A 27,206-nucleotide genomic window follows, 5' to 3' on the forward strand; every position below is an offset into this window, starting at 1 on the left:
TTTGTAATTAACAGAGGAGTGAAAACCTCCAGAGTACTGGGCATCTTTTCTCGATGGGAGAAAATATCCGGGGTCAGCAAATGTGTGTGCGGGGGTAGGAGTTTTTTTTTTCCTTTTTTCCTTTTACCTCTCCTGTCATCTTAACCCTTTGCTGCCTTGGTTGCCTGAGTAGTTACTACCCGATTTTGTGGCTCTGAGAGCATAAGACACCTCAGGTAAAATAAAGGTTAGGGGTGAAAACAGATTAAACATCATTTTTTGGCATCTTTCCCTACGTGGTGTTTGTAAGTGATAGAGGACTAGGCAGGGTTGGGTGAAAATATTCTAATACTGACATTGGTATTGGTCACTAGAGAGTGAAAACTACCTTAGGCGGATGGTGATGAGAGGGGGTGGTGCGCCCTTAGAGCCTGCCTGGTTCCGGGAATTGGGTGCTGTTAAGTCCTGGAGGTGTAATTTGGGGAGGCCGCAACAAAAAATAGGCAGAAGGGTAACCTACTCACTGGGAACAGTAAGTTCGCCTCCCGGAAAAATACAGGCTACTGGATGTTTTTTGAGGAACGAGGGTTATCACCATGACTCTATAACCCTTATTTTGGGGGTTTCAGCACTATTTAGGGATACCGCTCTCACTCAGCAGGATAGAAAGGGGGCAGAAGTAGGAGGCATCAGCAGCGGTAATCCAGACATTACACCCTACGTCCCTACAGTGTTTATCTATCACCCAGGGATTTCTAACAAAGGTGGAAAAGGGGAGCACTGTATGGAGAAAAACAATCAGGACAATACTCGCCTATACCCCGACCTTCCCCCAGATAAGTCAGATAAATCAGGCTTTGTGGTATCTAGGACTCTCCCTCCAGTTGGAAGGTATACTCTCCGCAACCGGACTTCTAACCTAGTCCCAGGTATCTCTAGACCATTAATCCCCCCCGGTAACTCTTATCACAGCAACATCACAGAAAAGAAAAGTGATGGGGTAGGGAGATTGTAGTGGATTAGACACACCGCCAGGAAAAGGGAAAAGCAAGAAAAAGACAAAAGGCGGGCCACCAGCAGCAGTGAGAGTAACTCCATCATTAAAATCTTATTATAAGGTTCTCTCTACTACTACATCAAATGGGACAAAAGTGATGGCAGCGGCAAAGGCAACAGTGAGTGCAGCAAATGAAGATGCAGAAGTGAACAGGGAAGAGGCTCCCTCAGAGGAGTTAGCCAATCTGAACATCTCACTTCCATCTGCATCTACACCTATTCAGTTTTGTCCATCTCCGCAACCGTCTGTACTCTCTGCAACCAATATGCTTGAAACAGTGCATCCGACTGTGGAACTCTCTGATAGTTTTTCGGCCCTGGATATCCAAGATACCCAAGATGTAAAGAAACCGGAGGAGATATCTGGGCACAAGGAGGATGTTCCTAACAGTACCCCCCCGGATATTACGACTTCTACACCAATTGCCCCGCAAACCCTAGCAGATATTTTACTGGGTCTAAGAGAAGATATAGGGAGAAGGTTTACCACTTTAGAGGCTAATCAGATGGCTATTCAGGGTGAGGCACTTGCCCAAAAAGTGGAAGAAGTCTCAAAGAACGGACGCCCTAGAAGCAGAAGTACCTAAGATCAAACAAACTCTTGCTACATCTGTAGTTAATATCGACAAATTGGTCCAGCAGAATCGGGAAATGAGAGAAGATCTTGAAAGACTTGAAAATCATTCTAGGAAAAATAATTTAAAATTTCTGAATGTTCCAGAGGACCTTGAAGGGAAGGACATCAAGGCATTTATTGTCGCAGTACTTAAAACTAAAATATTAAAAGATTCCTCTGACTCATGTGGAAAAGTAAATTTTGCCATGTTCTGTGTCCCTACGCCTCATCCATCATATGTTATGTGTGCATGACCAATATGCATATGTTGTTCCCCATGTCCGATTAATGACGCAATTACAGTTGTGTCCACCTCTGGTATGACATTTTCCAGTCCTCGTGAATACTACGAATATCAGGCCTATGTAAAGTAATGTTGCCACGTTTCCCAGTGTGCACGTTATTCCATTATAAAGTCCCCGTTTCCAGGCCTCAAAAGGGCCCGGACATCAGATTCAGCTCCTGTCTCCTGAAGCCTCGCTGAGGAGCGATACAGCCCCCACCTGTATCCTCGACCCTTCACTTACTTCCTGCCTCGCAGTGCCCGGTGCAGCTTGGCTCTGCCTCTGAGTCTGCCAAGAGTATGTTATGATTCCAGCTATCAGTTCAGTCCTCCTCCTCTGCATTCCTAAGCTACTGAACTGCATCAATAGTTTTCGTCATTGTCTAGCCTATTCGGCTCCACGTTAAGAGAAATACTGTATTTAATGGTCATTTAGTATTCTTCATCACGCACTACATGTAGAATAATGCATGGTCCAGTCTTAGAATCAAGTTAGCTTTTCCCCTCATGACTTCTAGTTTATATCAACATGTTCCCTAAAACATTAGATACCAGATAGGGTTTAGGTACATGTCGCTCCGACCCTCCAGACTCTAGTCTCTGCTCCTAGCACAGAGTTCATAGCCCCCAGCTTCTCCTAGTAACACGTCATTGCCAGTTTTCGCGCACCATTAGGTTAGAGGTCCCGGCTCCTTAGGTAGCCCCCTCCTATGTTTCCGCCCATTCATGACATATTCTGTTATGTTTGCATCACATGTCTATGTATACTCCCAGTTACACCTCTTTTTACTGTTATCTTTCGCGACTGCTACGCGTCACGCCTTCTGCTCCACCCACTGCTACGCCTACTGCAATGTAATGCTATGTGTTTGCGCTATGTATATAAGTTGATGTCTTGTTATTAAAAGATTAGCGCGCTCATCCCAGACCAAGCCCCAGCAGCTGCTGGGTCATCCTATGCAGGTTGTCCTGATCCTGTCCTTATGCTGTAATAAACCTGCAGAAACTCCTACTACCTCGAATCTTGACTCTTATTTCATTGAGCTATCTGTTATTCATTCATTCATCCAAAAATAGATCCGGTATTATTTATTTATATACCACATAATGGCGCCCGAACAGGGACTTGCCCTTTCCCCACGCGTCGGTGAAGCCACGCCGACCCCCTGACCCTCTGCAGTCGTGACGGAACTCTTCTGCGCAGTGGCAGATATTTCTGCTCAAGTATCCCTCAGGCCCACGGAGGAGACGGAGGAGGCGGTCCAGCATCCAAACGAGACGGTGGAGGAACGCGGCGAGTCCCGACCAGAGCCCAAGCCGAGAGTCCAAGGTCCGAGGTATCCGGAGGCCCACCCGTAACTGAAGTCCGAAGTCCGTCGTCCGTCGTCGTAGCAGTCCAGTCCCGTCCGAGGCCTTCCGTTCCGTGCTGCCCGGTGAGTACCATTGCTGGGGTAGTATCTAGACAGGACCAATCTAAATTGACTCCTGGTCCGTGGGTTGGTGGTGCCCAGACTCACAAACGAAGTGTTCACCTAGGTGGATACGGGTCTTGATGCGTCCCTTTATGGGACCGGTATGTTCCGTACTGTTACAGCAGTGCATCCAGTAACTCTAGTCTGTTCCGTTCTCGAGAAAACCTGTTCTATTTCTGTTCTCAGTATTCCAGGTAATATTCTGTTCGAACTGTTATTTATAAATGTTCTTCATGTATTTTACTGTTGTGGTATGAGTGCGATGTGATTTCGTGTTTTTATTGTGTATTGTATTTTGTCCAGATTACAGTTCAGTCATGCCTATATTTTCCAAGTTACGTCAGTTAAAAACTAGAAAGGGTCTGTTAGAGGAAGCGGTTCCTGTCCCACCTAGGGACAGTCCAGGTAATTTTATGTATCAGAAACATGGCATAAGCGCCATAATGTATCTAGATTTATGGGTAGAGTATACCAAACAGTTAGAAGAAAAGTATAGATGGCCCGTATCGGGTACATGGGATGCCGAATGTATCATGCGAGTAGAAGAAGCATTATGGAAAAAGAAAGCCAGACAGTCACAGAAAGATGCCATCGAGTTATGGCGTAAGGAAGCGCATAGAAGAACGGAAAAGGAAGTCAGAAAGTCAGAGTTAAGTAGAGAATCCCAAGAACGAGCCCAAGAAAGAGAATTAATCGAGATAGGTGAACAAGTCAAAGCAGAACAGTCAGACAGACAGAGGCATGCCCTTATTAAGGGTATGTATCCTCTTCTTGCCGAAGGAGTGCCAAAAGCGACCCCAGAGGCATCCAGTAATTTCCCGCCACCATTAATTCCGACCAAGCTACGTCACAAACCGACCGCAGCTGATATTTTTATTTCGTCCTATCTGGACGACACAGTCCCCGAATATGCAAATCCTGTCCGCGCTCCGCCAGTCCCTGTAAACCAGGTAATTCATGCTCCTCCAGACACCGGGGTGCCCTTAACAGCTCCCCCGGCCCAGTCCGCCATACAAGTACAATTACCGACCCTGCCAGGACGAAGAATGTCAGTCGACGATTCTAGTCTAGGGGCCGCAGGGGGAGGTCTTCCTCAAACCCCGCCGCCACACAAACGTTTATCAGCACTCGAATTACATGCTCAAGCATCACAGCGTACTCCTAAAAGTAATAAGTCTGTCACAGAAATCAGACAAGCCCTTAACGAATGTGTCTATGACGCAGTCCCAGGCGAGTATAATATGGTTTTATATTCAGTACGTGTAAGGAGGGTGACCGAGTATCTAGTCACCTTACCGAATATGAAAGAAGATCTAGACAGAATATATCGTTTCATCCGTACAGGGGATGATCCAGAAAGTATTGGCGAGATTATGTCTCAAAGGAAAGCCGAGATTCAGCTCATGATATTAAAGTTCCTGATCAATTGTCTAATAAGAGAACAAGATTACCCGTCTAAAGATCCCGCCGAAATGAGAATCCTGACAAGGTGGAGTGATAATATAGCCGAGGGTAAGCACAAGACCGTCAGTGCCATGGAGAGTATGTACAAGAAAATTCGTAAAGAAATAATAAGGTTACACGAACAGCGTAAAGCAGCACAAGTAAGCGAGAAAGAAAGTATCTCTGATCCTGAAGAGGAAGACGAGAATCCCGCCAGAATAGCATATGTAGGAAAATCTAGATTTCCAGATCGCCATTTACGCCTAGAACACAAGTCTATTTTTCATCATCAAGCACCAGAACAAGGTTCTCTAGAACAAGTATTTCAAGTTACCGATCACATTCTGAAATCACGAATCGGTTATAGTGAATTAAGTACCATGCATGAACAAGAACTAGCCCGATCAGCAGTCCGATGGATTACTGATTCTACCACTTTTCCAGACGAAATAGTGGCACAAATGTTTCTGAAACTGCCCCCAGCCGAGCAACGACTGGTGGGTATGTATATGATCCAGTACCTCATTACTCTGTATGAGGGTCAACATTCTGATCCAGGCCCGTTGCATGATATCCTGAACGAGTTACTCCAGTATAAATGGAGAGGTCTAGGTACCGATTTAATAAGTGTCATTCTAGAACAGCGTCACAAGTATAGAACGTTTTTGAACCCACATTTTGTTCATGTCTCACCCCCAGAAAGTAAATCATTCTACATAGACAGACAGAATCCGTTACGAGAAGTCCACCCAGTCCAAGGGGCGGGTGGCGTAATGCAACGAGTGTTTGTATACACTCCGATTTCAAAGATGGAACTTCTTGAAATGAAGAAATTAATTCCCTGTCATGACAAAGATCCAGCGGGGTTCCATAGAGAATTAAAAGACATGCTCCGTATGGGAGAATACACTTACCCAGATATCATTAAAATGTTAAAGGTCCTGTTACCCGCAGGGGTGTATGAAAAGTTAAAGGAAAAGGAATGGGAGGTGGGAGAGAAAAAGATCGATTGGACAGCTCTAGAAGCTGAAGACAAGGCACGAGTACCAGGTACCGGTCTTGGAGATAAATGTAAAGAATTACCAGAATTATTGATTCAAGTTTTACCCAGATTATTGACAACGAGAAAAGAAGACTGGGATGCAATCTCAGCCTGTAAACAGAAACAAGACGAAGATATTAGTGATTTTTATTCTAGATTTGAAAAATGTTTCAGTATCAACAGTGGTCTCAAGACAAGTAGTGAGTCATACCCTCACCTTTTCGTTACTAAATTAGTCGAGAATTCAAGTCCACAAATTAAAAATCGAGTTTTGAAAGTCGAAAGCACCTGGCAAGCAAATACTCCGTCCCAGATGCTCCAGATGCTCCAGTACCACCAGAATAGAATCAGGGAAGAGCAAGAACACGAGAGAAAACGTATGAAAGACACGAAAATGAAAGTGCTAGTTGCACAATCTGTTCCTCAAGACAGTCAGAAGAGGGGTCCGAATCAAGCCAGTCATCCTGCGGCTCCCGTTAAAGGGAACTGCAATTATTGTAAACAGCCAGGTCATTTTATAAACGAGTGTGCAGTTCTGAAACATAATATAGCTACTGGTAAGACTAAAGAAAGACCACGTCCGCCGAGACAAGATCAAGTTTCGCAGATTCCTCAGTCACAGAATGCACCACAGACAGTTCCCGCACCGCAGCCTATTGCTGCAACACAGCACGTTACATCGCAGATGTACCAGTATGCTCAGACAGAGTATCCAGAGTACCAGCCATATTCATGAAACAGCCTAGAGAGGGAGGTAGGCTTGCCTCTCATCGAGATACCTGTAGATCAAGAAGGTCCCTATGTTCACAGTCAAGTATTAGGGAAAGACAGAAAGTTTTTGATCGATACAGGGGCAAGTAGGACCACAATTAGTCATGCCGAAGTTCCAGGGGCTCCGCTCTCAGGCTCAAGAAATGTTTCCCTTGGATTTTCAGGAAAGCCAATAGTTAATGAGATATCAAAGCCAGTCACTCTAGAAGTAGGTCCATTGTCCCGTACTACTGACCTGTTACTTACTAAGTCATGTCCAGAAAATCTATTAGGCATTAAGACACTGAAAGAATTAGGTGCAGTTATTTGCTGTTCCCCAGAGGGAATACGTCTGTTCCTACGTGACTTTAAGGGTCACTATGTATTACGAGATTTTGATTCCAGATTGTCTAATGTTCCGCAGCACTTATGGGCGCAAGGTCCAACTGATGTAGGTTACATGCAAATCACACCCCATCGTGTGACTCTCAAACCAGGTGTAGTGTTACCACGAATCAGACAGTACAGATTGCCACCTGAGGCTGTAGCAGCCTTATCCAAAATTATTGACGAGCTCATGGCTCAAGGAGTAGTTGTAGAAACTGACTCCAATGTATGTAATTCTCCGATCATTCCAGTCATGAAACGTACTGATCCGAATGCACCCCCAGTATATCGATTAGTGATTGATTTACGAGAGCTTAACAAATGTATTATTCCTCAGTACCCAGTTGTCCCAGATATTTCTTCCCTGTTAACTGCTATTGATTCCGAAGCCATGTTTTTCACTGTCATAGACCTCAAGAATGCATTTTTTAGTGTTCCAATTCATCCAGACAGCCAGTTTCTTTTCGGATTCTGTTTAAATGGAAGGAGCTATATGTTTACACGCGCTCCTCAAGGTTTCACAGAAAGCCCTAGTATTTACAGTCAAGCACTCAAGAGACAACTAGACAACATTCACATGCCAACTGACACTGCCCTACTCCAGTATGTCGATGACCTACTGATCACAGCCCGTTCTGAACGTGACTGCGAGCGAGCGTCACTGACAGTTTTGTATTTCCTTGCCGAGATGGGGCACAAGGTGTCACCTTCGAAGCTTCAATTCTGTGTCCAGCAAGTGGTATACTTAGGACACTTGCTGTCCAAGAGGGGTAGGCAGTTGACACCCGACCGTATCCAGTTAATAGCGAGTCTTCCCCAGCCCAGAACCCAGAAGGAGGTACGTGCCTTTATCGGCCTTACTTCTTATTGTAGACAATGGATTCCCCAGTATGCATTTCTAGCCAAGCCACTGATACAGTTAACGACACAGGAGGCAGCCGTATCGACTGTCCTCCCTTGGACATCTGAACATACACTTAGTTTCAATGAGTTAAAGAAAGCCCTATGTCAAGCTCCAGTTCTAGCCACACCGAACTACAGTAAGCCTTTTACACTTTTCGTTACTGAACGGGAAGGTACAGCATTATCTGTTCTCACACAAGATCAAGCAGGACAATACAAGCCCTGTGCTTATTTTTCGAGCACATTAGATCCAGTCGCCCAGGCGTTGCCTGCGTGCCTCAAGTCAGTTGCAGCCACAGCACTAGCTATCAGACAAAGTGATTCCATAGTTTTAGGACACTCCCTGACAGTACAAGTCCCACATTCAGTAGAAGTTCTTTTGAACCGAACACAAACTCAGCACTTGACAATTGCACGTTTAACAGGTTATGAATTGACACTGTTCCAGCCACACATAGAAATCAGACGCTGCAACGTTCTGAATCCTGCTACACTGTTACCATCAGTTAATTCAAATCCAGACCCACATGATTGTGTGGAAGTAGTTAACATTACGACAAAGCCAAGACAAGACCTGACAGATATTCCGTTATCAGATCCCGACCTGACACTTTATGTGGATGGTTCATGTATGAGAACTAGTACAGGAGAACTAGTCGCCGCGTATGCAGTGACTACTGACACTGAAGTTATCAAGACACACCGTATTGACACCCTGTCCGCTCAAGCAGCAGAGCTAGTCGCTCTGACACAAGCCTGTATACATGCCAAGAACCTGAAAGTTAATGTTTACACAGATTCACGTTACGCATTCGGAGTTGTACACGACTTCGGAGTGCTCTGGCAGGAGAGAGGTTTCATGACTTCTCATGGAACCAAGATTCAGCATGGTCTCCTTATTCAAGCCCTGTTAGATGCCATACATTTACCGACATCCATTGCTATCATGAAATGCAAAGCACATACGAAAGTTACTGACATTATTTCCCAAGGTAATGATCTAGCAGATCGCACAGCCAAGCTTACAGCACAGACTCCAGACATTCCAGTTAATCTGACACATACTCCAGATCCGATTACATGCATGACAGTTAAGGACCCTACACAAGATGTCATAGATATCCAGTTACATGCTACTCCCGATGAAATCAAGAAATGGTCTGAACAAGGAGGGGTCCAGACAGATCAAGGATGGTTAACGAAGGGTAGAGCCACATGGTTTCTCCCCGATTCTATGGTTCAAGTCATTATCAATACCGCACATAGTCCAGCACATTTAGGAGAAAAAGCTATGTTAGACAGTATCCAGAACATTTGGTTCAACAAGCATTTACGAGCTGCAGCCAAGCAGAAAGTCCGTACCTGTATGATATGTTGTCAGTTTAATCCAGGTAAAAGTGTCCCGGTGGAACAAGGTGGTTTCCAGCCCCCTGGCCACCCTTTTGAGGTCCTCCAGATGGATTATATTCAGATGGAGCGATGTCGAGGTTTCAAGTATGTCCTTGTAGTTGTATGCGCTTTGTCCAGGTGGACAGAAGCATATCCAGTCCCAGATTACACAGCCGCGACCACTGCCAAGCAGTTGGTTCGTGAATTTTTCCCTAGATATGGACTCCCTAGAGTCGTATATTCTGATAACGGCCAGCCATTCTCATCTGAACTCATGAAGCACGTTTCCCTTTTGTTAGGGTACCAGTGGAAGTTTCATTGTGTACGCCATCCTGAAGCAGCCGGTCTCGTAGAGAGACATAATCAGACTCTGAAAATCCGCATTGCAAAAGTCTGTAAGGACAAAGGTGTAGACTGGCTAGTAGCTCTGCCAGTCGCTTTGTTTTATATGCGCATGGTCGCACATTCCAGATCAGGTCTGTCCCCGTATGAGGTCGTATTCGGCCGCCCCCCTAACATGTGGGGTACTCCTAGACCCCGAAGTATTACCGATGTTTCATGTAATATGCTGACAGATTACCTAGCTTCCTTGATGTCTGCCCTCAACTCATGTCGTTCACAGGTTGCCGCCGCATTTCCAGACAATACCGAGGTGGCACCGCACGAGATCGTTCCAGGCTCCTTGGTGATGATCAGAAATTTTGACAGATCAAGTCCGCTGGAACCACGTTGGAAGGAGCCACGCCAGGTCCTCTTGACCACCCGTACTGCCGTCAAGTTGGAAGGCAGGAAGGGGTGGGTCCACCTTTCTCATGTAAAACTTTTCAAAGGATTGAAACCAGTTTCTAAAAACATTTCCAAGGATTCCCAAGATTCGAGAGATTGCCAGAACATTGTTTTAAAGGACTGTCCCGCACAAGACATTATTACAACCCCTCCCTTGTTAGAGAAAACTCCGCAACAGGAGTATAAGCTCAAATTAAGGTCTAGTAAAATAAGTCAGTCAGTTTGATTGTATAAGTCCTCCCCTAGGTGAAACGGTTAGACTGTTTCTGACATGTATAAAATAGACCCCCATAGTGAGAGAGTCAGTCAAAGTTCAATCAGATGTATCGTTTTTCTGAGTTTCGTATTATTCATCAGCATTTTGATTTCCTGCACCAGCTATGCGTTCTATCTGTACTTTCCAGTTCCTCATGCTAATATGTCTGCTAATGCTACAGTAGAGCACACGTTTAGTGATCTGCCTCCTCACGAATATTCATACCGCCTCGCTATGCGCAACAACACATTTATCCGTATGTTACATTATTCACACCAGACCAGCAATGCCACTAATTGTTGGGTGTGTGGTCGACTCCCCCCTTTTCAGACACCGAAGGGAGTTCTGCCACTCTTTCCTTATCCATTCTCACATAATGGTTCGTGTGGAGCATGGTCCACGTTAACGTCATCCTCAACAGATATGTCTTTTCTTAACAGTACATGTTTTTCAGACAAGCAAGGTTTCCCCCACAGAACAGGTTTAGATCTAGAAAATGAAGTTTATAATTTAGGTAATTATTCGTCGAATTTCATGGTCCTGAATGTTCAGTCTGATACTACTCCAGACTTACCTGCTATTTCAGTACTACCAGTCAAAGGCGAATTATGTGTCCGTAGTTATGGTTCTGTACACGTAGGACATAGTGAATGTACTACTGTTATCAAGTATAGTGACAGTGGGAAATCTATTTTTAAAGCCTCACGTCATTCTTATTTTATTTGTGGTCAAACTGCATATGTCCGTCTGCCCCTCGATTGGGAGGGAACCTGTTACATTGCCTTCCTACTGCCACCTGTTTTCCTAGCCCCATCTGATTATCACAGAAACACACATCTAGTACACATTAGACATAGAAGGGAGTCCCCAATTGTCGACTATACTGAAACTACTCTAGAACAGTATACAGATTTCAATAAAGGTTTCTTCTTCTTTGTAGGACCTGTCCAGAATAGTAAACTGATCCGTAGGTTAACAAGAACCCTTGAAGCTGTAGTAAATGAAACTGCCTCTGCTCTAGGTAACTTAACCGAAGAACAATCTGCTATGAGATTTGTCGTTTTGCAAAATCGTCTCGTCCTTGACGTCATACTGGCCGATAGGGGCGGGGCCTGTAGAGTCATCGGATCTAGTTGCTGCATTTTCATTCCAAATAACGCGCCGTCTGTTTATTCAGCTATAACCAGACTCCATAAGATTGCCCATCTGTTACACCAAGATCCAGGCACCTGGACATGGTCCGGTTGGTTCTGGAATGTAATTTCCGCATGGGGATGGAAAGTCCTGTCCTTTCTAGGTATTGCAGTAGCGATCATATTTAGCTGCTGCCTCTGTATACAATGTGGCCCTGCGATTTGCAGCATGTGTGCTACCTCTTGTATTCCTAGTCCCAAGCCCCGTTCTAAATCCCGTTCCAAGACAATTCGAGACGAGCAAATGGTACTGTATGAAATGATAGATGGTATCATGAAAATTGATGTTTCCTGATGGAAACGTAGTGACAAGGAGGGAATGTGGAAAAGTAAATTTTGCCATGTTCTGTGTCCCTACGCCTCATCCATCATATGTTATGTGTGCATGACCAATATGCATATGTTGTTCCCCATGTCCGATTAATGACGCAATTACAGTTGTGTCCACCTCTGGTATGACATTTTCCAGTCCTCGTGAATACTACGAATATCAGGCCTATGTAAAGTAATGTTGCCACGTTTCCCAGTGTGCACGTTATTCCATTATAAAGTCCCCGTTTCCAGGCCTCAAAAGGGCCCGACATCAGATTCAGCTCCTGTCTCCTGAAGCCTCGCTGAGGAGCGATACAGCCCCCACCTGTATCCTCGACCCTTCACTTACTTCCTGCCTCGCAGTGCCCGGTGCAGCTTGGCTCTGCCTCTGAGTCTGCCAAGAGTATGTTATGATTCCAGCTATCAGTTCAGTCCTCCTCCTCTGCATTCCTAAGCTACTGAACTGCATCAATAGTTTTCGTCATTGTCTAGCCTATTCGGCTCCACGTTAAGAGAAATACTGTATTTAATGGTCATTTAGTATTCTTCATCACGCACTACATGTAGAATAATGCATGGTCCAGTCTTAGAATCAAGTTAGCTTTTCCCCTCATGACTTCTAGTTTATATCAACATGTTCCCTAAAACATTAGATACCAGATAGGGTTTAGGTACATGTCGCTCCGACCCTCCAGACTCTAGTCTCTGCTCCTAGCACAGAGTTCATAGCCCCCAGCTTCTCCTAGTAACACGTCATTGCCAGTTTTCGCGCACCATTAGGTTAGAGGTCCCGGCTCCTTAGGTAGCCCCCTCCTATGTTTCCGCCCATTCATGACATATTCTGTTATGTTTGCATCACATGTCTATGTATACTCCCAGTTACACCTCTTTTTACTGTTATCTTTCGCGACTGCTACGCGTCACGCCTTCTGCTCCACCCACTGCTACGCCTACTGCAATGTAATGCTATGTGTTTGCGCTATGTATATAAGTTGATGTCTTGTTATTAAAAGATTAGCGCGCTCATCCCAGACCAAGCCCCAGCAGCTGCTGGGTCATCCTATGCAGGTTGTCCTGATCCTGTCCTTATGCTGTAATAAACCTGCAGAAACTCCTACTACCTCGAATCTTGACTCTTATTTCATTGAGCTATCTGTTATTCATTCATTCATCCAAAAATAGATCCGGTATTATTTATTTATATACCACACTCAGATCAAGAACTAATGGATGATATTCAGAGAGTCCACCGTGATCCTTTCATGCGAAATACAGCGAAAGAGCGTCCAAGAAAGATCTTGGTCAATTTTCTTACATACGCTATCAAGGAGAGGATTTTGGCGTTGGTCCTCAAAGCAGGCCCTATAAAATCAGTGTCCTTCTCTACACCTTTTTCCTTTACAATCCGCTCTGATATATCGCACATTACAGCAACAAGGCAATGGGAAATGGGTAGGAGAATGACAATATTCAACTCTTTGGGGGCACGCGCTCAACTGAAATTTCCAGCTTCACTTCGGGTGATGTGGAACAACCACATGCATATCATCCGACAGGTAGAGGAAGCGGACAGTTTGATTGAAAAAATAAGAACAGATAATAAAGGGACAAGTGGCGAAGAGTGGCAGCTAGTTGGGGCCGCAGGAAAGGGGCGAAAGACATAGCTGTAGTAACATGGGAGAGAATTTTAGTTGGATAATTAACTGTTAGATTTGCAGTATGCTACACATTTATTCCAGGTAACAATCGACATGGAAAATTGATCACTTATAATTTGTATCTTCTTTACACATTTTCACGCACCTTTACACATCTCTTTATAAACATGCACTAGGTGGGGGGAGGATCCGTCTAAGAGCGGAATGCTCAAGAAAGAAAGGAGGGTTCCCCAGGGAGGTAGTGAGGGTGTGGGGGGGTGGGGGGGAGGGTGCAGAGGGGAAAAAGAAAAAAAATATGTCCTCGTTTAACAGGTACTCACAAAGACTCCAAATTAAACAATACTGCATAGATGGCTACATCGCTATTAAGGCAGGAGGGAGGAGAGGCGAATCTTTCTATGACTCATAACAACATGGAATTCATATCTTGGAATGTTAACAGCCTTCGCTGTACAAGGAGACGCAGGTTGATTTTTAAGTATCTTGAGCAGTCAACTGCGAAAATATTCTTATTGCAGGAAACCCACTTGAGTTCTGGTGAGAGTAAGGAGGTCTTCGGGAAACTTAATTGGGTTGGAGCATTTTGTTGTTCTGAGCAGTCGACATCAAATAAGGGTGTAGCAATTTTAATCAAGACTGGCTCTGGGGGCATTGTAAATGTAAATGTATTGCGACTTATATAGCGCACGTATCACCCGAAGGCATCAAGGCGCTTGCCTTGGGAACCCGTCCTGGCTTTTTCCCTGTGAGATAACCCCTACTGGGTATCCCCAGGGTGAAAGCCAGGCATCCCGCAGCGGGTGGGCCGCCGTAGTGGAGATTAAGCAACTATTGCCCAGAGTTGCAGCGTGGGACCCCATGATTAGAATAGGCACCGAGGCGAGAATTGTCGAGTCCGTGGACATTTTTGGGCTCAGGACCCTGCCGCGTCGGGGCATTGTATGGTCTTTTACATCAGACCAGTCAGGAAGATGGGTTCAGGCGCAAGTAGACGTAAGTGGAAATGCCATGACTATTGTCTCTTACTATGGGCCAAATATAGATGACCCAGCCAGTCTGCAGAAGATACAGCTTTAGCCGAAGTTCGCTCCCCTATGATTATAGGGGGTGATTTTAACATACTTCTTGATCCATCGAAAGACCGCTCTAATTACCATCGGGTAGTCACTACTCCGAGATCCCGTCGTGCCATGACGAATATGATACATGATCTGGGCTTAATTGATTCTTGCAGAGCCAAGAATGTACTGGAGTCAGGTTGTACATACTTCAGTAAAAAGCATGGGCACGCATAAAGACTGGACTACATTTTGATGGACAGAGTCTGTTTAGAGGCCTTGCAAGACATTAAAATCTTACCCAGTATTCTATCCGATCATGCCCCTATTTTCTTTTCAATTAATACGGGGAAAGCTAGGATTCCAACTAGCCGCAGATGGACCCTAAAAAGGACAGCTCTGAATGATCAGGATATAGTCACAGCGATTGGCGTCTCCTCTAATAATTATTTTTTGGATAACACAGGGTCTGCCCCATTTGCATTTGTTTGGCACGCCTATAAGGCTTATATTCGAGGTCAGTTTCTCAGTCTAACTAGCCTTAGTAATAAAAAAGAGGCGGACAAATTTAGGACAATAGAAGAGAAAATCTCATCTTTGGAGGTGCAGAGACTAGATGTCCAAGATGATGCCTTGGCACAAGTCTTGGCTGAAATAGAATGCCTACGCCTAGAATATCGAGGTTTATTAGACCAAAAAGTTAAGGCTCAGTGGGCTGCATATTCAATGGAAAATTATGAGTTTGGAGAGAGGGCTGGTGCAGTATTGGCGGGGAAGATAAGAGCAGACCGGGTGAGAAACAATGTCAATAAGCTTATAATCGATGGCCAGGGAACTATATCTTATAATCAGGAAGATATGGAAAACAAAATGTTCTCCCTTTTTTCGAATTTATACCAAGAAGAGGCCTCCCCAGATTCCTCCACGACCCGACAGTGGTTGGAAAGCAAGGCTCTATCGGGCCTAACAGAGAATGGCCGCAATAGGCTTAATAGCCGATTTACCGAAGAAGAAATAAAACTATGTATAAAAAAAATTAAAAATAATAAGGCAGCAGGGCCCGACGCACTTCCCGGCGAAGTTTATAAAACGCTTCAGGATATGTTGGTATCAAAATTTTGTGAACTATTCAATTACATATATAGCCCTCAGGGTAGAATTCCGCCATCTTGGAAAGAGTCTACCATTGTGTTAATTTTAAAACCAGGGAAGGATCCCCATAAGGCTGACTCTTATAGACCAATCTCCCTGCTGAACGCAGATTATAAGATCTTTACTAGTGTTTTGGCAGGGAGATTGGCCAAACTGGTCCCGTGTTTGATCAATCCGGACCAGAGGGGTTTCATTCCGGGGAGATACATCCACGAGTTGACCTTACAGTTGATCGGTAATATTGATCTTGCCGTGGCGAGGTCGGAGCCTTTAGCGGTGGCAGCTTATGACGCGGCAAAGGCTTTCGACTGTGTCAACTGGGGTTTTCTCTGGGATGTTCTTACCATCATGGGGTTCGGAGAGACCTTTATTCAAACTATAAGAGGATGCTATGAGGGTGCTTCGGCGGCAATTTTATTAAATGGCTCTTTGTCACCACGTTTTGATATCAGGAGGGGTACAAGGCAGGGGTGCCCCATCTCACCCCTCTTGTTCGACCTCTATATCGAACCTTTGGCACAAGCATTGAGGCTAGACGATCAAATTACTCCTTTTAGAATAAAGGAATACTGCTGCCAGCTGGCATTATATGCAGACCATCTACTGGTTTATACTAGCAACCCAGTAGAGGTTTTTTCCAATCAATCAATCAATCAATCCTGCCATTTGTATAGCGCACTACTCACCCGGGAGGGTCTCAAGGCGCTTGGGGGGAGGGGTATGCTACTGCTCGAACAGCCAGGTCTTGAGTTGTTTCCTGAAGGCGAGATGGTCCTGGGTCAGCCGAAGGTGGATGGGGAGGGAGTTCCAAGTCTTGGCAGCCAGGTAAGAGAAGGATCTTCCTCCGGCGGTGGCTCTTCGGATGCGTGGTACGGCTGCGAGGGCGAGGCTGGTGGACCGTAGCTGGCGGGTGGACGTGTAGAAGGTCAGGCGGTCGTTGAGGTACTTGGGGCCCAGGTCGTGGAGAGACTTGTGTGCGTGGGTGAGGAGCCGGAACGTGATCCTCTTGTCGACGGGGAGCCAGTGCAGGTTCCTCAGGTGGCTGGAGATGTGGCTGCGTCGGGGCACATCCAGGATGAGTCGGGCGGAGGCGTTCTGGATGCGCTGGAGTCTTTTCTGTAGCTTGGCTGTGGTTCTGGCATAGAGGGCGTTTCCGTAGTCCAGTCGGCTGGTGACGAGTGCCTGGGTGACAGTCTTCCTGGTCTCGGTCGGGATCCAGCGGAAGATCTTGCGAAGCATACGCAGGGTGTTGAAGCACGATGAGGAGACGGCGTTGACTTGTCTGGTCATCGAGAGGGAGGGGTCCAGGATGAAGCCCAGGTTGCGTGCGTGGTCGGTTGACTTGGGTACGGTGCCCAGGGCTGGGGGCCACCAGGAGTCGTCCCAGGCAGAGGGCGAAGATCCCAGGATGAGGACTTCCGTCTTGTCCGAGTTCAGTTTCAGGCGGCTGTCCTTCATCCACTCGGTGACGTCTTTCATCCCTTCGTGTAGGCAGGTTCTGGCGGTGTCGGGGTCTCTGGTGAGGGAGAGGATCAGCTGGGTGTCGTCGGCGTAGGAGATGATGTTGAGGTTGTGCTGGCGTGCGTCCAGAGTCGAGGAGATAATGGCAGACTATGGTCGATACTCCGGTTATTTAATCAACAATACAAAAACAGAAATAATGTGCTGGGGTGTAGACCAGTGGGAGGAAGCAACAAGCAGCCAGTTCAGGTATTTAGGCATATTAATTACATCTGATCTTAATAATATAGTCACAATAAAAATGAAAAAGGTGACTAAAGATATTGACCATCTATTTTCGAGATGGCAAAACCTTCCATTAACAATATATGGCCGCGTTAATTTATTTATTTATTATAATGTTTCATATAGCGCGAACAAGACCCGTGGGTATCAGAGCGCTTAACATCAAGAATGGTTACACATTGGCAGTACAATAACAATTCTAGAATTATAGAACAAAACCTATAAGAAGTAGAAGAACTTATGGCTAAGGGGGGTGCATGAATATATATATTCCAAACGCGTGTGCAATTAACAGTAAAAGGTGGATAAGGCTTAGCTTATATCCCTATCTATATAGATAAATAAGAAGAGGTAGAGGTTATATAGTTTTCTGCTATCACATAGTTATCGGTTCATCTAGTAGGAGATGGCAGTGAGGACAAAGTTCAGTTCAGGTATGTGGGTGGAGACATTCACTTATCGATGATATCGTTCATGAAGATGGCCGCCCTTCACCTGACTAAGAATATTCGACCAAGAGTTCTGTTGGCTTCCCTAATCAAGGTACATCCTCAACATATGGCTTTTCAATTCCCGTTTGAATTGAACAATATTTTGAATCTTCCTGATGCTTGGGGGGAGAGAGTTCCAGACTCTAGGGGCAGCTCCAGAGAATGATCGGTCATAAGATTTTTTCTTTCGGAAGATGGCTGGCCGCAACAATAACTCCTTGGCACTTCTGGTTGGTCTGTTTCCTCCTGATAGCTTGATTTTCTTGGCTAGATATCTTGGTGTGTTATAGTGCACCGCTTTGTGGGTAATGCATGCTATCCTCATTTGAATTCTAGCCTCGTAAGTTAGCCAATTTAGTGCTTTCAGGTGAGGAGAAATATGATCAAATTTCCTAGACCCCGTGATGAGTCTTGCCGCTGCGTTGAGACAGGCTTTTAGTGGTGCTGTAGATGTTTTTGGTAGGCCGGCTAATGTGGAGCAACCATATTCGATCCTTGATATAACTAGTGATTGAATAGCCAGTTTTAAATCTGCTTCTGAGATGAATGGTTTTAATTTTCTTAAGTAACTTAGGTGGAAGCGGGCACTTTTCGCCATTGAATTAATATGGGCTTTCATGTCGAGATTTTCATCTAACGTAATTCCTAGTGATTTAGCTGAGTTGACTAGCGTTGGGGTGCAGTTTAGTGCCGTCAGCCGTTTGGTCCATTCCTTTATTTCAGAGTTGCTCCTTGGTGGTGAAATTAGCAAGAATTCTGTTTTATGGGCATTTAGTTTCAGATGGTTATACGTTAACCATTCCAAAGCCATCTTTAGTGTCTCATTCATTAGGTCAATGTCCTCGAGATTGGCAATCTTCAAGTAAATTTGCGTGTCGTCTGCATATATGTGGTAGGAAATCTGTGATTTCCGTAGAATGTCTGTAAGAGGTTCGACATATAGGTTGAATAGATCTGGGGATAGCGTTGAGCCTTGCGGGACCCCAATTGTATTAGGACACGAGGGTGAGATTGCTTGGTTAACCAGGAATCGCTGTGTTCTGTTGCGTAGGAAAGAATTAAACCATTTCAGCACATTTCCGGACAATCCCATCCTGTCCTGTAGTCTGGACAATAATGCTTCATGATTTACCGTGTCAAATGCAGCTGATAGGTCTAAAAGAATCAGTAGGCAAGCTTGCTTTTGGTCTAGGGCTTGTAGCGCGTCATCGACAATGTGCAGGATCGCTGTTTCCGTGCTATGCCCTGCTCTGAAACCTGATTGGCATTCGTCTAGTAAGGAGAACTTGGTGATGTGTTGATTCAATTGGCTCTGCACGCATTTCTTAATAAGTTTGGCCAATAAAGGGATGTTGGTTACTGGACGATAGTTATTCGGATCTGTTGTGTCTGCAGTCGGTTTTTTTATTATTGGCACTACTTGTCCTGTTTTTAGGCAGTCTGGGAGGATCCCTTGTGCAAGAGACGCGTTTATTATTTTGGTCCAGATTGGGACCAGGTTGTGGCTGATTTCTCTTACACACTTTGCCGGTAAAGGTTATTCGGTCTAATTTCCGACAGCGTTTTAGCGATCTCGACCTGGTCATATAATTCAAATGTGTCCCAATTCGCTTTATTTTTTGCCTTCATCCTCTCTGTTGTCATAGGGGCCGCGTTTGTCGGCATATGTTGGGTCGGGAGGATAGCCGCGGCATTTGCGAGCTCTACCTCTAGCGATTTGGTCTTTTCTGTGAAGAATGAGGAGAATTCCTTACCGCTTAAGGGAGTCTTTGAATGTTCTTGTGCCGATTTGGCCAGTTTGTCTGATTGTTGTTTTAAGATCTCGAAGAGTTTTCGTGGTCTGTTTTTGGCATTGTCAAGTTCTGCTCTTATATATTCTTTCTTGGAATTGATTATCCTTTTGTTATAGTGCCTTCTGGTGGTCCTGAGGGCTTTTAGCTCAGGGGAGGAAGGGTGTTGTCTCCAGTTTCTTTCGGCCATTCTCAATTTGCGCCTTTCTTAATTTGGTCAAAATGGGGGTACATCCTTGGGAGGTGTTGCGGTCTCGGATTGGGGACTCCTTTTCAAAATTTAAATATATTCAACTCTGTTCGTGGTATTCCTCTAAGAAAAATAACACTGGTGGAAACTGGGACATTGAGTTTGCACTTTCGACCCCAACTCAGAGGAAGAAAGAAGTGGTTTTTTTTTTAATTTTTAAAAAAATTTTTTTTGGTTAAAAACTTTTATTGAGCAATCAGATAAGAAGTACAGAGATGGGCCTACAACCACACGGGCTGGCCGCTAATAGCAACGCACAACATATGAAGCAAACGATCACTGCCGTGGCCAGGCACAAATCATATATCAATTATTGCTCAAAGCATAAGACAGGACATAACAATTTTCTATATTAAACATGAAAAACAACAAACTCTAAACAAGGCGAATGCACAGTAATCAAGTCAGCCCAGAAGGAGGAGGGGAAAGCCACTAATCAGGAAGACAAAAACAAATCAATGGGACTCGGCAAGGCCGGGGGGGGGGGGACAGCGGGGAGGACAGGAAAATCCTAAAACAGCATGAAAAATTTCGGGACGTCAGCCTAGGGAGATAGGGTAACATCGGAAGTGTCAACCAAGGGAGGGGTACAAATTTCTCCACGATATGCATTCCACTGACCCCAAATCTTCGTCCACGCCCTGGGTCTGCCCCTAGCCACATAGACGGTCTTCTCTCGGAACATGGACCAGTCCATGTTATCCTCCCACATCGAGACGTCGGGAGGTCTGGATGCGCCCCAGAGTTGCGCAATGTCCCGCTTCGCGATCATGTACCCCGAGGTCGCCCATCTGGTCTGGGCCACAGAATAGTCGGTGGGTTCCCACACGTTCAACAGGCATCTTCGGGCCTCAGGCCGCAGGGTAACACCAGTCACAACAGTCATCTCCGCAAGCACATCAATCCAGTAGGCTGCTACCACCGGGCACTCCCAAAGAATATGCAGAAATGTAGCACTCATCCCACAACCACGCTTGCATAAGCCATCTGGGGAAAAACCCATTACAACCAGACGCGGACCAGTTACATACACCCGGTGGAGGATCTTAAGTTGAACCAAACGAAGACGGGCGGGGATGGCGACCTCTTTCGGAGAAGAGAGTGCCGACTGCCAATCCTCGTCATCCAAGTCCAATCCGTCACCGACCCACACCTCCCTAAGTCGGACCAATAAGTCAGCGCGATTATTAATCAGTTTTTTGTAAATAAGGGAGATAGTGCTATCGGGCAGGTGTCCATCCAGTATGCGATCCTCAAGGGGGGAGGACACGGGCAGGGTCACATCAGGAGTAAGAACCGAGGTCAGGGCATGCCGGACTTGCAGATACCGAAAAAACTCTCTATCACTCAAGTCATATTCTGCCTTAAGGGCCTGGAAAGACTTCACTCTACCCTTCACACAGACATCACCCACTTTACATATCCCAATCATATCCCAGCGGTCGAAGCCCTTAGTAGACCAGAGACACCCCAAAGTCGCCATTGTCAGTCGATTCTCCCATCCCAAACTCACATTCGTGGCGCGCCACACATTGACTGCGATCCTGGACGGGCCCGTAAGATGGCGCCCGGCCGCTCTGGAATAAAGCGCTCTATTAAAGTCCCCTCCCGGCAGCTGAAATCTATCCATCTCAAAGGCCGGATCCCGACCCGGGGAATACATCGCATGGTTGATGGCAGACAGCTGGGCAGCCCAATAATATCTCTTGATGTCGGGGAGCGCCATGCCCCCGTCATACCAAGGGATGGTAAGTTTCGCAAGGGCAATACGTGGACGCCCGTCCCAGATTAGTTGCCTTTGAAGACTCTCGATCTCCCGAAAATAGGTGGCGGGAACGTCGTCATAAGAATTTTGAAGCGCGTATAGGAATCGCGGCAAAGACATCATTTTAAAAAGGGCAGCCCTGCCCAGAGGAGACAAGGGTAGCTTACGCCAACAGGCCACATCCAGTCGCAATCTAAGAAGCGGGGGGAGGAGATTACGCTCGAACCGGAGTGAGGAGTCCAGCGTAATAAAGATCCCCAAATACTTGAAGCCAGACTGGACAACCTGGATAGGAAATCTGTCCGGTAATGGGGGCAAAACACCCGAAAGAACATACACACAGGACTTAGCCCAATTAATAACTAGACCCGAGTTAGCACCAAACGAAGTAAGAACGTCAAATAAGACATTTAAAGATTTACGCGGGGAAGTAAGATACAGAAGAATGTCATCTGCGTAAAGCGAGACGCGGTCTTCAAAATCCGTTGACCAACGGATCCCTTTAAGTGAAGGTTCCCATCGAAGCCACGCAGCCAACGGTTCCAGGGCAAGCGCGAAAAGCAACGGAGACAAGGGGCATCCCTGACGGGTCCCCCTACCAAGACAGAAGGGGACAGAAACCCGACCGTTTACCACTACCTGTGCCAAGGGTTCTGCGTATAACAACTTCACCCAACCAATAAACTCAGGTCCAAAACCAAATTTCTCAAGAGCTGCCCAAAGATAGGGCCACTCTACCGTGTCAAAGGCCATCGAGGCGTCTAGCGAAGCCAAAATGGCCGGCTCCGTCAGAAGCCCCGCCCTCGCAACAGCTCCGTGGAGACGACGTAGGTTAAGAGCCGTGTTGCGATGCGGGATAAATCCGGATTGATCCGGATGAACCAAGCCACTAATGACCGTCAAGAGACGGGTAGCCAGGAGCTTAGCCAGGACCTTGGGTTCAACATTCAACAGGGAAATGGGCCTATAAGACGAACAAAGGTCCCGAGGTTTACCGTCCTTGGGAATAACCACTATCGTAGCCAGACGCTGATCATATGGAAGAATACCCCGCTCCCAGGATTCCAAAAACATGGTACGAAGATAGGGCGCCACCCTGTCAGGACGTAGCTTGTACAATTCAATTGGCAACCCATTCGGGCCCAAAGCTTTGCCCGAACGGAGTGAGCGAATGGCAGTCGCTATCTCGTCCGTAGTAAAAGGGGACTCGGTCTAAATCGGAAACACTGGGCAGAGCTATATCACGCAACAAAAGGCGAGAGTCATCAACATCCCGTTCAGACACAGGGGTATAAACCACACGAAAATAATCCGCAAAACATTCAACTATTCCAACCGGGTCCGTCACTCTCACACCATTCGAAGTCTGAATCACAGGCACCACACGATTCGCCCTCTCCTTCTTATCCAACCATGCCAGTAATTTACCCGCTTTGTCCCCCACATCATACAAACGACCCTGTTGCTCCCGGAACATCAATTTAGCCGCATCTGTGACCAAAGACTTATAATCAAATTGTTTCAGACCCAGGGCGTGGAGCTTATCAGATGTAACATCCGATTCTAGGTCAGCCTCTATCTCAGCAATCTCCCTCTCAAGGTCCACCACCTCCCGATTCCTCGCCCTTTTGGATTCAGCAATAAGGGAAAGGGCCTGCCCGCGAATCACTGTCTTAAAGGCCTCCCACAGGGATACCGCAGAGGAGACGGACCCCTCGTTGTCTAAAAAATAATTGTCCAAAGACTTGTTCAAGAGGTTGCGGGTCTCAGGGGAGGTGAGGTACCATGGGTTGATAGGAGCCACCCGGCCCGCCGCCTCCACCCCCATCTCAAAACAAAGCCAGAGCGGAGAGTGATCGGAGATGCCCCGGGGGAGGTGTCTAATCTCACGAACCGCTGGCGACTGCGCCGCGGGCATCAGGAAATAATCCAGTCTAGACAGACTCCCATGGGCCCCAGAGTGGAAAGTGTATTGAAGCTGAGTAGGATGCATAAGCCTCCAGCAATCCACCAAGCCAAACGTATCCAGAAACCCACCCAGCCACTGTTGGGCCAGAGGAGTGTCCCTAGGGGGGTGACGATCGTGTAGACCGGAGAACACAGAATTAAAGTCACCTGCAATGAAGAGAGTACTATCAGGGAGGTTCAAAAATACACTGCCCAAATCGGAAAAGGTAGAGGTCTGTAGACCGGGGGGCACATAAACGGCAAACAAAGAAAGGGTCCGACCCTCATAGCGACCCACGAGGACAGCATAACGCCCTCGATCATCAAGGATCACATCATCAATAGCTAGGGGGAGGGAAGCCCGAACAAGGATGCCCACCCCCCTGGAACCCGTGGTAAACCCCGAATGTGCGGCGAGGCGATAGCCCCACCTATTCATTGCACGACATGTATTGCCCACCAAATGAGTCTCCTGTAGAAAAACAATATCAGGAGACAAACGTCGTAGACATCGCAACACCACACCCCGTTTAATACGATCCCCCAGACCATTAACATTCCACGAAATAAACCTCAACCCGCTACCCCCCATCCCACACAGCAACGCCGAAACCCCTCTCCAATGAGCATGACATCAAAAACATCATTAGCAAGATAGAATCGCCTTGAGAACACAACACACAAACATCAAACTTCCCATCCACCCACCCCCCAACAATCAAGGAAACACCCCCCACCCTGCACCCCTGCAAGAAGCTAAAAAGCCACCCCAACATGCAGTGTGCCTGTCGCCCAGAAACCCCCATTCTACAAAAAGACCCCGGAGGAGGAAAGGCTCTGGCCCACCCGCCACCCTGAGCAAGACAAATAACGAGGAGAACACACAAACAGTAGAGGCACTTAGGCATAGAATCCCAGAAGAAGTTACTCTATACAAGGACCCGGGCATAGACAAACTGTTCAGCTCTCTACACTACCCTCAGCACCACCCGGGTGGGCGGCGGACTCAGTCGCAGGAGGTCGGTCCGGCAGAGAGTCCAGCCAGTCATTCACAGAATCAGGCCGATCAAAGAAATGGGTTCGGTCATTGTACTCAACCCGCAGCCTGGTCGGAAAAAGCATAGCGTAGCGCAAACCCATGTCCCGGAGACGCTTCTTGACTCCACGGAAGCCCATACGCTGTTTCTGGACCTGTTGAGAAAAGTCCGGATAAAAGTTCACCGTGGCATTCTCAAAGGCCACCGGGCCCTTCACACGTGATGCCTGCAGGATAGCGTCCCGATCCCTATAGTGGAAGAGTTTCGCAACAATAGGCCTCGGCGGGGCGCCTGGCTTACCCTGGCCTCCCGGAACACGATGGGCACGCTCCACTGCGAAGAATTTACTCAGTCCAGACGGAGAGAGGTAGTTCTGGATCAAGTCCTCGACCAGGAGATCAACAGAGTGCGGTTCTGGATTCTCCGGAACGCCAACCACACGCACATTACAGCGACGTGCCCTGTTCTCAAAGTCCTCCAAGCGCCGGGTCATGAAATCGTTCACCCTACGGAGATTGCCAATCTCCGTCTGTATCTCCGAGACGTCTGCCGTGAGGCTGGATGACTTGAGATCCAATGACTTCACCTTCTCATTGGTTTTAGATAGGTCGGCCCGAATCAAGTTCACATCAATGGCCACGGTGTCGATTTTGTGGGCCAAGGCTTCATATTGTTGGCCTATCGTCTCCTTCATGCCAGAAATGGCGCCCATGATGTCCTGCAGGGACGGCTCCGTCGACGCGTCCACAATGTGGTCAACCGCACTTGGGCCAGGCAGGGCAGCTCCGGGGGACCCCTTCGAATGGGTGTAACGGTCCATAACGTTAGACTGGACCGGGCCCCCACGCAGGGGCGTCTTGGTCTTCCGTGTCTCTCGGTCCCCTCTGCCCGCCATGTCGGAAACTGCGTCACCAGGAGACTCACTCGACCCGATGGAAATGGCCACAGGAAAGTAAGGCGTCGGGACCAAAAAGCAGCCGTAAGGGTACCACTAGGATAGGACCAGCCAGAAAGGAGAATAAGCCAGCCAAAGGCCCGACAGCCGTCTCGTGCGCCGGACCCAGCCCAGGCCAGACTCCCCTGCCAGATGTCTCAGTCTGAGGCGGAATCGAAACCGAAACTTAAGAGGGCGACCCACAAGTCCAATCCCCTTGCCGCTGTTGTTCAACTCGGAGACGGCCACAGAGCCTCACCCAGTCCCGGGCGCACCTCAAGGGCGGACCCCGAAAGTTCAAATCGCCGTATCTTCGGCGCCCCGGGTCCAAATCAAATTCCAAAAATCCCACGAAGAAAATCCCAGGAAGATCAGCCCAGCGTCCTCTACACAAATCCTTGTGAAGAGTCAGGATATGATCAGGATATCTATCATGCCGGGAGTGGCGGGGGTCCGGAGAGCGCTGTGCTCACGCGGCCATCACGGATGCCCGCCAAGCTCCTCCCCCTAAGAAGTGGGTTTTTTGTATAGGAAGCTGGTTGAGGCAGAGGAAATTCGAGCTCCACCACTACATCAAGTTTGGAGACTTTCTGTCTTAGAGGCATCTTCAGCTGATCTATATAATTTCTCCCTTCAATATTTATATAGATTTGTTAAATCTGCCTCCCTTAAAAAGAATCACTATTATGTTATAAATAGGCTTTACTACACCCCTAAAAAAATCGCAAAATTTGTCAACCCACCCCCTGTATGCCCCAGATGTGACACGCCAGAGGCCGATGATATCCATGTTTTTTATGAGTGTCCTAGGATTGGCTCTTTTTGGGCCACCATTGAGAAGACACTGGAGAGTGTCTTCAAGATGAAACTTAGTTTTAATGTTGCAAGGGTCTTCTTTGGTCTGGACATTGATCTCTTAAATGGGCTAAGGGAGACACAGGTGGCTTTATTTTTCACGCTTATTTTAATTGCACGTAGGGAAATCTGTAAAGTCTGGAAGGATGTCACCCCCCCCCCCTACACGAAACATGGCTTCAATCTGTACTAAGAACAGCACGCTTAGAAACCAGCACAGCACACAATAGGAATAGCGCAGTATGGCAACCTTTGATGGAATGGGCCAAGGAAATGAGGCTGGTAAGAAACCCTGAAATTGTCCATTGATTACACCTGGCCCTGGAATAAAGGGGTAGCCGGGTCGGTACAGCAAGAACTTCAACCCGGGGCGCCCAGGATGGATAGCAGGTTGCGAGTGTTCATTTGTACGTGCCAAGGTGAGATGAGGACAAAAGAAAAAAAAAAAAAGAAAATGCTATCCTCACAAAGTTCCAGGCAGGGTTCAGGTGTAACATAAGCACAATTGACCAAGTTTTTAGATTTTGTTGTCTCTATTGGAAATATGTTTTATTAAAGAAAGGGCACATTTACGTTGCCTTTGTTGACCTTAGGGCAGCGTTCAATTTAGTTCTACGTGATCGTTTGTGGAACTGTCTGCTTTCATTGGGGTTGCC

Source organism: Lissotriton helveticus, chromosome 2_1 (genome assembly GCF_964261635.1).
Source record: "Lissotriton helveticus chromosome 2_1, aLisHel1.1, whole genome shotgun sequence".
Lineage (NCBI taxonomy): Eukaryota > Metazoa > Chordata > Amphibia > Caudata > Salamandridae > Lissotriton > Lissotriton helveticus.